Genomic DNA, 14190 nt, shown 5'->3' with positions numbered 1-14190 from the left:
CTCATAGTTTTTTACTAATAAACCTTGTACATTTTCAACTCTTCATCTTATGTGAAATATGCACCTCCTTTAAAGAATTCCCCTTCCTTACATATGTGTCATAATGGCATCATTTTAATATTGCTCATAGTTTTTTACTAATAAACCTTGTACATTTTCAACTCTTCATCTTATGTGAGCATTTACTCATTTTTGGATACCCAAAATATCTCATATTTTTAATATTGCTCATAGTTTTTTACTAATAAACCTTGTACATTTTCAACTCTTCACCTTATGTGAGCATTTACTCATTTTTGGGTATCTTCTTTTTTACAAATGTGGATTTATCTCTTCCCTACACATGGATTGATGCTATTGGCCCATAGGAACCTTAATTGGACCATAGTCTAAAGATTTCTGAAAATCTAGACCCTTAGACTAAGGTTCTTTATACCTATTTCCAATTAATTCCAATTGCACATTGGAAAATTCTTTTTGAATTTCTATTTCAGGGGAACTCATCTGAATTATAAGAGATATTTTTCTATCCAAAAATATTAAAATCTGAATATTCTCTCTCTAGAATATTTTTCTCTCTCTAGGCTAAAACAGATAGAAACAAGGTCTTTATATTTCTGAAGAGGGTTGATTACAGGGGAAGATACTAGACATCAAAAAAGGGGTTGGGGGAGGAATCTTACAAGCTGCATAGCTAGAGTAGCAAAGAAAGTATCCTGCTCTTGAGGCATTGAAACCTGCAGCATATCCAAAGATTCTAAGAGCAGCAGCTCTCTCTAGAAGTAAAACCTTGTTAGCATTTATTTGAAGGGGAGTATATCCCATAAACCTTGACAACACCTTGAAGGCAAATATTGGCAACTCAGCATCTTCAGAGAAGTTCATGTGGAATGCACAGAACACAGCCTTATCCAATGTAGGCAAGTAGTGCATGAGAGCAGATGAAGGCCTTCTTGACCTTGTTTCTGTAGATTTCACTCTGGTGCCTCTAGCTCTTCCCAGAAAATCATCCTTATCAAGCAATTCAATCTGCAAGACAAAAACCTCAATTAAAAAAAATTACAATCACAATAACATTTAACAAAGGATTAAATGGAAGGTACCTTCTGCAACTCATCCTCAATTACTACTTTGTCTTTCATCAAGTTGCAAGAGCCAACCCTTTCCACTTTATCAGAATCTGCCTGAAGCTTGAAATCTCTGCCAAAAGACTCAATACCTAACTCAATTAGCCTGTCCTCAAAATCCTCATCACTCAAGGAAGGTTTCCCCTCTTCCATTTTTTTAAGGCACAAGGCAAGTGCATCAGTAGCAGGGATAAATGAGTTGTCAGATGTTTGCAAATCAAGTGCCAAAAACTCTTCCTTTGGCTCTACTTCTGTATCAATAAAGTCCTTGGCCACTTCACAAGCTTCTGAAATTGCTGCAATACAGTAGTCTTCTCTGATATTGAAGAGACATTGAAGATAGGAAAGAGGAATAAAATCTTTCTCATTGATATAAAAGAAAGGAAGGTTTGGAAGAGTAACAGAGGATTCAGATATACTTGCTACCTCTGAAGGCTCTTCAGTAATAGTGGAAGCCCTAAATTCTGCAACATCAAGATTTGCACTTTCTCTCTCCTCAGCTTGAACATCAATTTCTTCCTCTTCTAAAATTTCACATTTCTCTAACTTTGAAACTGTGGTGACAATCAAGTTTTCTTCCTCATTCTCTGCATCAATTTCTGGCTGTTGCTCTTTATCCTGTATTTCTGCTTTCAAAAATAGGAAGAAAAGAAAGGAGACATCCTTGGGGACAAGGTTGCAATGTTTTTTATGGATAGGACAAGAAATGGATGAAGGGCATGTGAAAGAAGTTCTGTTTGAAAATCTACTGAACCTCTTTGTTACTTTGGCTTTCTCCACAGATAGCTGTGTAAAATCTGTAAGGTGACAAAAATCATGGTCTCCGACACGAAAACAATGAGCTTGAATTGACATTTCAAATTGGTTGTACTCATCTTCAAGAATGTCCTTGAGCTTCAACAAAACATCTGAAAGAGAAAACCTTGGATTGAAAATCTCCACTGCATCAAAGTATACCTTCATATCATGACCATCTTGCAAAATAGCATTCAAGAGCTTCTCACTTGGGCTTTCTTCAACAAGCTCATGTCGACCCGCAACACCTTTACTCATTGAGATATTTGACAAAAATGCCTGAAAAATTCTGATGTGCCAGAACCAAGCGAAAATGAAAGGTCCAAAAAAATTGGAATGACTCTATCGCTTGGTGCGGGATTTACCAATTCCAAGGTCTCCAAATTAATTTTGATTTTTGCAAAATAGGGTTTGGAAGAGAAAACGGTGCACAGCTTGATCTGACGCAAACGAGTGGTCCAAAACTGGGGAAAAATTTTAAAAACGCGTGACTAAAAGACATTAAATAGTGACCGTTTATGCCACGTGGCAATAATGATTACATACCACGTGTACTCAACGGTACTTTGTACGACATATCCGAGGTATAAATACTTAATATTGTTAAAAATATTCATTTTTTTCTCCGTCACTGTATCAAGCGAAACCAGGCTACCTTTTGTTTCTCAACCCCACTTTTCCCATATCAAGCGTTCTCAATTCCCTACCCGAATCAAGCGATAACGAATATCCGATTCACTAGGATTTCCCTCATCGCTTCGTTCGGGTCTTCATTTTTTTCTCCATCCCGCATCAAGCGATAACACACATCCGAACCTCCCGGATTCTCATCATCGCTTCGTTCGGGATTTTTCTTATTTTTACTTCGTGCCCGAATCAAGCGATTATCACCTTCCATAATCTTTGGAATCCCTATATCGCTTCGTTCGGGCTACTTCATTATTTTGTCCTATAATACAAATTGCTTGATCTGGTCTCCTTTTCTAGCTTCAATGGCAAGGACGAAGCAGACTGCAAGGAAAGTTTACCCACCATTGGAGACTGAAAAAGCTGAAGACAAGCCAGGTCCTTCCGAACAGGAAAAGCCCCTTCCAAAGCCTCGTGCGAGGGCGACAGCAAGAAAGAGATTGAATTATCAGGTGAAGTCCTTAAGAGAGATAAGAGCAGCACAGAAATCTACAAGTCTCCTCATCCCTCGACTGCCATTTACACGGGTTGTCAGGGACATATCAGAAAGGTTGGTTGGTAAAATGAGAAACACATATCTTCAGAAAGTTCGATGGGAAACCCAGGCCCTCATGTGTCTTCAAGAGGCTGCTGAAGATTTTTTAATCGACTTTATGAATGATGGCTACATTGCTGCTGCATTTGCTCATAGGATCACTCTTATGAGCAAAGATTTTGTGCTGGTGTCCAGACTTAGATATAAGTTTGACAAAGCTTTGGAGCCTATTCCAAGTCAAGATATGAGAGCTTTTGAAATTCTTAATATCCCTCCAGCAAGGCAACCCAAGCAGTCTGTTGTTATTGAAGATATTTCTCATCCTTATGATACAAGAAAAGCTCAGGATATCAAAGAAGAAGTTGAAAAAGAGAGAGAGCAAGAGAAAATTTCAGAGGATGCACTTCTTTCTCAGCAAGCTGAGATTCTCCATTCATCCAATTCAGAGCTTTATAAGAATGTGACAGGTCAGATGATAGTAGATGTGTCCATGCCTGGAGAGGATGATGTGTATTGTGACATTGCCCCTGAGGACACAAGCATGCTTGTGAATCCTAATATTGAGATATCTGACACAGTCCTCTTCATCTGCCTGAGGTTTGTAGGGATTTGCTTTTGTTTTCTTGATGAATTTCCCAGGAACCATATTTTGTTGACATGTTTTGTTTGTGTATCCAGATGTCTTATGAGGGATCTTCATGAATCAATGGCTGTGCAAGTGACAATTCTTGATCCCCTTGTTACACAGTGCCTTTTCAATAGGCAAGGGGATCTTGCAAGTTTTCTCAAAAACTTTGATATGCTTACCTGCAATTACATTGTGTACCCTTATGTTGAAGTGTAAGACTCATTCTCAATTACCTTTTGCCTATTATAGACATGACAGTATTCATTACTAATTTCAGTACTCATATTATCACAGAGGCCATTGGAGTCTTATTATTATCAATCTATTGGATAGAGATGTGATCTTTATGAACTCTTTGGCATCCATCCATGGGAGAAGTAAAATGTAAGAATCAATTTTGCCATGTGTTGACCCTCAAATTTCTTGCATGATTTCAATTATTTGGTTGACCCTCAAAATTTTATGTTTGCAGTGCTGCCAAACTTATCTTGAGTTTTCTAGCCTCTACCTATGTAGACTACAAACTTGAAGATTTTAAGTACTTCAATCAGGAAGTTCCCTTGCAGAAAGACTCAACATCTTGTGGATGGATGGTTCTTGCTAATGCTTGGAGATTTCTTGAGTCAAGATTCAGAATGTTAACACTTCCTGTAAGTTCATGTATAAAAACCATTGATTGATTTAGTGTATACATTGAGTGACCTGTTTTCTTACTTTCTTATTTTCTTTTGTCTTAGTTGCATGAGTATACAGATTCTTGGGTAAGTTGGGTAAGGGAGAAGGCAGTGTCCATGGTTTTGAGCAGATCCATCAATCCATATGATCCTGATTCTCTCTTTCCACCTGGAGCCAAGGATACAACTTCAAAGAAAAGGAAAAGGGAGAAGAAGGAAAGCAAAGACAAGGATGACTCATTCAAGAAGGAAAAGACCTCTGCCAAAGAGAAGAAGAAGAGAAAGAAGAGCCCTTCCAAGAGCAAGTCTTCCAAGGGGAAAAAGAGCCATTCTAAAGAGAAGAGCCATTCTAAATTAAAGATCCCTCAGGCTACAGAGAAGATCCCTACCCCTCCTGTTAAAGAGAAGAGCCCTAGCCCACTTGCTAAAGAGAAGACCCCCAGCCCTCCTGCCAAAGAGATGAGCTCTTCACCAGCTCAAGGGAAGACACCTATCAAAGAGAAGATCCCTAGTCCTCCTACCAAAGAGAAGAGCTCTTCTCCAGCTCAAGAGAAGACACCTATCAAAGAGAAGACCCCTGTCAAAGAGAGGAGTGCTGCTAAAGGTCTTCCTTTTCACTCACCAGTGAAATTTAAAATTCAGAAGCGTCGTTTGTCCAACAAAGGTAGTAAGAGGGCAAATGTTGGCTCTCCATTTAATTTCTTGTTCAAGTTCCCCAAGAAGACTGCCAAGTCTCCAAGGCCAACCTCCAAAGAATCTTCTCCAAAACTAGACCCCACTGCCAAATCTCCCTCGCCAACACGTGAAGGTCTCAAAGAGGAGCCCAACTTACCACCATTAGGGGAATCCACTCTAAAGTCTTCCTCTCCAACACCTCAAGTGCTGAAAACTCCAGAACTTGAACCTCAATCAGCAAAATTTGATCGAAGCAAACAGAAGAGAGAAAGATTCTCTAAAGATGCAGGGTCATCTCATGCCAAAAGGAACGTTGATTTTGCAGAGTGATTCCACATATTGGATTTTGTTTTGTTCATTTTGTCCATATGAACACACATTTTTTGGGTTAATTTTCTGTAAAATTCTGTATCAATAATTTGATATCAATCTGTTAAACCTTGTTTTGTGTCGCGAACAATTTGTTAACCAATTTTGTGAAGAAGACGAGACGAAATCTAGCAGAATATATTGATTACATTATCATTTTCAACTATACAAACTTGCCCTTGCAAGTGGCTCAAATACAACTTTTTTTGGGGGGAGACATGTGATGCATGAGGTTACACTCTCCATCCTTGTACGGATAACAATATCATCTACTTTGAATCTATATTCAGGTGATATTTCATCCAGAAACTCAAGCGACTCTCTAACATGTTGTAGTCGCCAGTTTGATGTTACTATGAGTTTCCTAGGATCTATGAATGGATGGACTATGATGTTAAATTCAAACTCTGGACAATTCTCTTCAGAGTCCAAAGGGACCCAACTACCAAGCTTGCTTTTCCATCTCCTATAGTCATAGCCCAAAACTAAGGATTGGCGACACAGTTGGTATGAGATGGACAAAGAATTTGGGCTTACTCTACAACTGATATTGTCCCCCATATGAAAAGTTTCCTTGGTACTCCATCCTTCTCCAAGTACAGTGTCCAGATCAGTCAGAGATAGTCTTCTATTAAGCCACATCGTTCTTGTCCTCTCCAATTCCATTGTTTTGAAACATGCCACAAAGACATGTATAGGCAAGAACCATTGAAGTTTAATCCTTCTTGAAATCCTTCCAGGAGACATTTCTTTAAGAATATCATCTTTGATTTTGGATTTGAAGCTTGTTATGGTATTTGGATCAGGAACTTCCCATTCTAGTGACATTATTGTGGGCATAGGTATGTCATACAATTCTCCATGAACACCTTCTCTTGATGGAACCCTGTATTCTGCAAAATACACAAATAAATCCACTGATTTGTAAAATGAAGGTGGTTTGTCTGCGTACATGACATCTGCAATCCCCTTGTGAATTGCCTTGAATGTGCCACTTAAGCTCTCAACAGGCTGCCACTCCACAGCTGTTGACGGAAAGATAACTGAAATGAAACAAACAACAAATATATCAGAAAGAGAAATATTGTGTTGTGTCAAATAGATAAAGGTTTGTTGAATTACAGTAAGAATGGAGAATTGGATGTTCATCCAAGTTCAACACCATGTCTTTGGCCATGTAGACATGTTGAACTTTTGCAAGCCAGCCATTGTCGGTCACTTTGAATGCAAGAACACGACCTTTCCAATGGGATTTCACTTCATTTCGCTTGGTTCTTTTCACCCTGTGGGCACCTTTGCAAGAGGGAAGCATTGTTACCCAATCATTCACACGAAAAGACATGGGTTTCCAAACACCATCTTCTCTCGTGTTATGAAAATCACAAGAAGTAATATTATGAGAAGGACGACGTGAGGACGCCATAGAAGCTCACAGATAAGAGAAAAATAGTAAATCTTTTGAATAGTGAATCTTTTGAATAGTGAATCTTTTGAAAGTGCAAAGAAGAAAGAATAAACCATATGCCAAAATGAAAGGAAGGCGGAAAGTAGACGTCTGATGTTTTGTCATTAATAGCATTGTTTTCAAGGCCTGAAAAGAGGATTTCGTATCTTAATGCTTGAATTTTTTAAAATAAAAAATGGAACAAGATGTCACTATTTTGGACCCAAACTTTAATGTTAGCCATCGTAAACGTCTAAATTTAGCCGTTTTAGCCGTTCGCCACTAAAATAGAACCATTAAGAAGACATTTGGAGGAGACAAGAATGCCATACTTTTGTATACGTGTCAATTCACAATTGGACAATTTCTTAATCCTTGGATTAACAAACAGCCCTTTTCTAGCCGTTTTTGGCCCTAATGAGCAGGCTTGACTTTGGAGCTAGCAACTTTTCTTTTAGCATGCAGCCTCTGTAGTATGCCTCGGTAAAACCATTGGAAGACTTCCTTCAGACTATTTGCCTTTTGACTCCCTCCGTAGTGTTGTGTGTGTCTGAAAAATGCATTACGTGCCATGTAGTGAGACTTCTCCATGCCTTGGGTAGACCAAATTGCTGGGCATCCATACTTTTTGACAAAATAGGGAAGGTGGTTGTAGATGATATGCTGTTTTCACAGAGACATAAGAATGCATAGTAAGTTATAAAAAAAAGAGGATCACACTTAAGTAAAAGAAGAAGACAGAACTTTACCATGTAATGAGTTATATTGCAGGCTGTCCATGCGTCTTTCATTGACTTCCCAAAATGTTTAATTGCCTCTTCAAAGTTCTTGTAATCACTTTTTGTCCATGTTACATTGTCACAGAACATGAAGAGTTGATCAAGAGACCTCCACACCTCTGCCTTCACATTTCGTGCTTCTCCATATGCCTCATGATCTTTCACGGCATTATGGACTTGCTTCCACAATCCATAATTAATCCTTGAAACTGTTCTACCTTGCCTTACTTGCTTACTACTGTGTTTGGGTCGAGACAAGAATCTTCTTGCCTTAACACCACCAATAGAGGGCTTGATTGGTACCTCCTTGCCATTGGTAGACTTTTTAAAATCCTTTGTGATATGAACATCACCTCCATGCAGACCTATATCAGATAACACTTTTTCCAATGCTTGAAGAGCATTCTTTCTATTTTTTTCGGGACGAAGTTTCCAAGCAAATCCAATATACAAAAATACCAATTTCTCAATAATTCGACATAGACCATGCAATGAGCATATGTGAACATTACATAGTGGAATGTCAAGAATGGCCTTGAAGTCAGGGTCAACTTTATCTCTATTAGGTGCTCTCTTCCACCATTTGGAATCCATTACTTGAGCTGATTCTTTGCAGTAAAGACAAGGAGACTTTGAGTTGCCTCCTTTACTAACGTTATACATGCACTTAAGTGTTTTAAGATCCCCCGCCATGTGCCACTCTACTTAAAAATCACCTTTTCCTGCAACATGGAGATTCTCTCCTCGCACTTGTCTTTTATTTATTCTTGGTATTTCCGTGTGGTGAAACACCTAATTTAGTGTTTTATGGTCTTCTATCTTTACCTGTGATTATAGAAAACAAAAGTTTTACTATTAAAGATTTGAAAACAATGACTAAAATCAAGTACAAAACAAAAAAATGATCATACCTGGAACGAGCCTAACCACCATGTGTTTCTCCGACTGCACACTAAAATACTTCGAACTCGCTTCAGTCAATGATGTATCAAGTGCTCCATTCATCAATGTAATAGTAATCCTTTCCATTTTCTTTTCCTTTACAACCTCACACTCATCCAGTTTGATAACAAATTTCAAAATGCCTTTGCACTCCTCAAATGTTATTCCATAAAACTCGACCATTCTTCTTTGAAGTTGTTGTAGATCTACAAATATATTGTTCCAAGGGTATACACAGTGGTTCCTTTACCACCATGAAATATTTCTTCAATATGCTTGTCAATCTCATAGTCTTTTTGTAACATGAATCATGGAAGTGTGGCAGTATCCATGTAAATATTTTGAAAAAGTGCACTCATCAAGTTCAGTGATGGATTCTTTATGAGAGGCCTGCACATGTCAAAAGAGATGTGGAATCTTTGGGAAACAAAAAAAAAACTAAGGAGATATTTAATGCAAAATCGTGTTAGTTAGACAAAAGATTATCTTATTCCTTTCTGAACTGACAGTTCTGTAGTCCTTACTAACAGTTCTGAGCCACGTTTTCGTATTTTACTATTTTTGAGGTCTTTTAGGAGAGAAATAAATCAAAAAATAGTGAATTTCTTACAGGGCCCCAAAATGAGCTCCTTTTTTCCCTAATGCATCCATACCTCTACATCTACATGCAAACATCCATATCTCCATGCATAATAATACTCTTTTAATTAATCTAGGATGATAGTTCCTAGAATATGGTAGGAAGTCCTCTTTTTATGCTTTGAATGAAATTATTTTATGCGTAATTTCTATAAAAATTTTGCCATAGCTCCGCTACTATGACTGATAAATCTCAATTTTTTCTAAGGGATAAGGCTCATTATTAAAGAAATAATTAGAATGGTCTCTAATTGGATCATCAATCCATAATGGTCTCTAATTGGATCATTAAGAAAATAATTAGAATGGTCTCTAATTGGATCATCAATCCATAATGGATTGAATCATCAATATACCTAAACTAAAAGTATAGAAAAAAAACCCATTAATTTGACCTCAAGCATAGCTTAATCTTGGATTAAGGAAAAGCCTTATGAAAAGCTTCATTTGGATTGAAAAGGGTCATGAGTATGACCATTTCTTAAGTGAGAGAGAGAGAAAAACCATTAGAATTAAATATAAATAGAATTTTATGTAATTCTTGACTATCATTACTTAATTAACTTCAATAGCATTTCAAAAGCCATACCAATTAAGCTTCTCAAGCTTGAGAGGGGTTGAGAAGAGAGAATCATTGAGAAATTATAGAAAAGATCAAAATTCACTATACTTATCTTATAATTTGCTTGATTCTTTGATCACGGTAGAGGCCCCCAACCAATCAATTGGTTTAGTATGTTGATGGAGCCACCAATGGGGATTGAAGAAAGGGAGAAGTTTAAAAAACTAGTGAATTATTAAAGAATTCATAGTTCTTGGCTTAGGTGGAGTAGAGTAACAATGCATAAGACACTATATTTTTTTTAACAAGGGAAGGCTTCTATTTATAGGAAAAATTGAGCTCCTAACCAGACAAACTGATTCTAGAATTTTCCAAGTCAGTTTGGTTGAATTTGGACTAGATTTGGACCTAGTTTGGTTACTTTTTGATTCGGTTTGGTTCCATTTTGATTTGGTTTGGTTCAAGAGAGATGAGAAATAAAAATATCACATTATTTTTGAGTTTAAAACTCATTCAAGCATGTGAAATATGCACCTCCTTTAAAGAATTTCCCTTCCTTACATATGTGTCGAAATTCTATTGTTCATAGTTTTTTACTAATAAACCTTGTACATTTTCAACTCTTCCTCTTATGTGAAATATTTACTCATTTTTGGGTATCTTTTTTTACAAATTGGATTTATCTCCTCCCTACACATGGATTGATGCTATTGGCCCATAGGAACCTTAATTGGACCATAATCCAAAAATTTCTGAAAATCTAGACCCTTAGACTAAGGTCCTTTATACCCATTTCCAATTAATTCCAATCGCATATTGGAAAATTCTTTTTGAATTTCTGTTTCAGGGGAACTTTCTTTAATAAGATGAGATATTTTTCTATCCAAAAATATTCAAAATCTGAATATTCTCTCTCTAGAATATTTTCTCTCTCTAGGTTAAAACAGCCAGAAACAAGATCTCTTATATTTCAAAAAAGGAATTGATTACAGGGGAATATGCTAGACATCAAAAAGGGGGTTGGGGGAGGAATCTTAGCAACTGTGAGATCCCTGTTCCCACCGAGCAACAGATTCGGGATACTAGCAGCGGAAGTAGCACTTCTCGCGCGGGACAGGGGTCCCACATTCGGGGCCTCACCCACGGATATCCGGATAAGAGACTAATCCGTCGGTTGTTCCAAAACCGAACTCAAAAAAACTTCCTTTACCGGAAAGCAGCACGGGCGATTCCACCAGGATAACTTTTTACTCTAACGTAGTCAAGATCATTTCTGATCGAGTTGATCCAATTCCATCTATAATATACTTAGTCAAATCCAGGAAGAAACTTGCACTTGGATCATTGGGATCAAGGCTTTTTTTCCCATTCAAGAGGCACAGCCGTTAATTCCTATCCATAGAACAGTTACTGTCCGGGGTTTATTTTATCTATCGTAAAAACAAAAGTTTGAGTCTCGATTTACGGATCCATCAGTCCAGCCTAACCCCATCCAATCCCATGGGTTAGCCAACCGCCCAACCACTGTAGTGATGGGATCCAATTAAGAATTTGGTTAGGTTTTGTCCCGGGTACCAAGGAAAAGAGCTCCAAGGCCCCCTAGCCGGATGTTTATGCAAAAATAAAACTAGTCACACCACTCACACACCCAATATGAAATTGCCTTTTCACAAATTCAACCAGTTTAAAACAATCCTTTAATAAAACCATAATATCACTGATCACAATCTTCCAATTTATCCAATTGATTCTTAATTTCCCATCATTCCTTCATCAGAGTATATATGGCATCATTGGCAACTAGAACGCTCAGGGGCCGTTTCGATAGTTCCTAGCCCTTAATACTCGGCAATATAATCACTTATCAAGATGGACTCTCGTTCAAGATCAGCAAGATCAACCAACAGATCCATATAAGGAGCCATGGACTCATCCATTGAAGACCAGCAAGGTCAATCAACCAGATCCATGCCCGATTTCAGAAAACAACTCCAACTCTATTCCAATATCTTCCTCGACGCACCCGTGGGTATCCTAGGCGACCCAGAGCCCGAGCACCGTATGGTCAGCACCCTCTAGGATCCTCGCAGGTGACCTAGCGCTTCACTCATAGGCCGCTTCCTTGGCCCCTCATCCACTGTACCGGAAGCTCACCATTTTAATCGCACTGAGGCTGGTCAAGACCTCGGCCGACCTTGCTACGCGAGACGTCCTTCATTGACTTCCCGTCAGCAGTTGCAACTTTACCATCATGACCTTAATCACAAGACGGTCAAAATGCTCCCCCAGCATTCTTGACATAAAACAGTCATTTACAAACAGCATTTACAAACAGTTTACAATACAATTTCTATTTTAACTTTCATTTTTCCACATTATCCCTCATCAATCTACATTACTTATTCCATATTCCATTTATATGTATACTCATCCCATCACATCATTTTCCATCTCATCACTTCAGATTCCTTCACATCACATATCATATATTCACATCCATACATCCACATCTACATCCATACATCTATTTTCACATCCACATCTACATGCACATTCATGCATCCACATCCATACATCCGCATCTACATGCACATTCACATCCATACATCCACATCTATATGTGTACATTCACATCTACATGCATACATCCACATCTCTATGCATACATCCACATCCACATTCACATTCACCTCCATACATCTACATCTACATGCATACATCCACCTCCACATTCACATCCACATCTATACATCTACATCTACATGCATACATCCACCTCCACATCTACATCCACATCTACATCTACATGCATACATCCACCTCCACATCCACATCCACATCTATACATCTACATCTACATGCATACATCAACATGCATACATCAACATCTCCATTCACATCTACATCTATACATCTACATCTACATGCATCCATCCACCTCCACCTCCACATCTACATCTATACATCTACATCTACATGCATACATCCACATCTCCATTCACATCTACATCTATACATCTACATCTACATGCATCCATCCACATCTCCATTTACATCCTCATCTATACATCTACTTCTACATGCATACATCCACATCTCCATGCATACATCCACCTCCACATTCACATCCATATCTATACATCTACATCTACATGCATACATCCACCTCCACATCTACATCCACATCTACATCTATATGCATACATCCACCTCCACATCCACATCTACAGCTATACATCTACATCTACATGTATACATCCACATCTCCATTCACATCTACATCTATACATCTACATCTACATGCATCCATCCACCTCCACATCCACATCCACATCTACATCTATACATCTACATCTACATGCATACATCCACATCTCCATTCACATCTACATCTATACATCTACATCTACATGCCTCCATCCACATCTCCATTTACATCCTTATCTATACATCTACTTCTACATGCATACATCCACATCTCCATGCATACATCCACGTCCACATTCACATCCACATCTATACATCTATATCTACATGCATATATCCACCTCCACATCTACATCCACATCTACATCTATATGCATACATCCACCTCCACATCCACATCTACATCTATACATCTACATCTACATGCATACATCCACATCTCCATTCACATCTACATCTATACATCTACATCTACATGCATACATCCACATCTCCATTCACATCTACATCTATACATCTACATCTACATGCATCCATCCACCTCCACATCCACATCTTCATCTACATGCATACATCCACATCTCCATTCACATCTACATCTATACATCTACATCTACATGCATCCATCCACCTCCACATCCACATCTATATCTATACATCTACATCTACATGCATACATCCACCTCCACATTCACATCCACATCTATACATCCACATCTCCATGCATACATCCACCTCCACATTCACACTTACATCCATACATCTACATCTACATGCAAACATCCACATCTCCATGCTTAATAAAATTCTTTTAATTAATCTAGGATGATAGTTCCTAGAATATGGTAGGAAGTCCTCTTTTTATGCTTTGAATGAAATTATTTTATGCGTAATTTCTATAAAAAAATTGCCATAGCTCCGCTACTATGACTGATAAGTCTCAATTTTTTCTAAGGGATAAGGCCTATCATTAAGGAAATAATTAGAATGGTCTCTAATTGGATCATCAATCCATAATGGATTGAATCATCGATAAACATAAACTAAAAGTATAGAAAAAAGCCATTAATTTGGCCTCAAGCATAGCTTAATCTTGGATTAAGGAAAAGCCTTATGAAAAGCTTCAT

This window comes from Cibotium barometz, chromosome 10 (genome assembly GCF_041138505.1).
Source record: "Cibotium barometz isolate CiBa-2024 chromosome 10, ASM4113850v1, whole genome shotgun sequence".
NCBI classification, from domain to species: domain Eukaryota; kingdom Viridiplantae; phylum Streptophyta; class Polypodiopsida; order Cyatheales; family Cibotiaceae; genus Cibotium; species Cibotium barometz.
The sequence above is the reverse complement of the archived record's forward strand: the minus strand, read 5'-3'. Positions refer to the sequence as shown.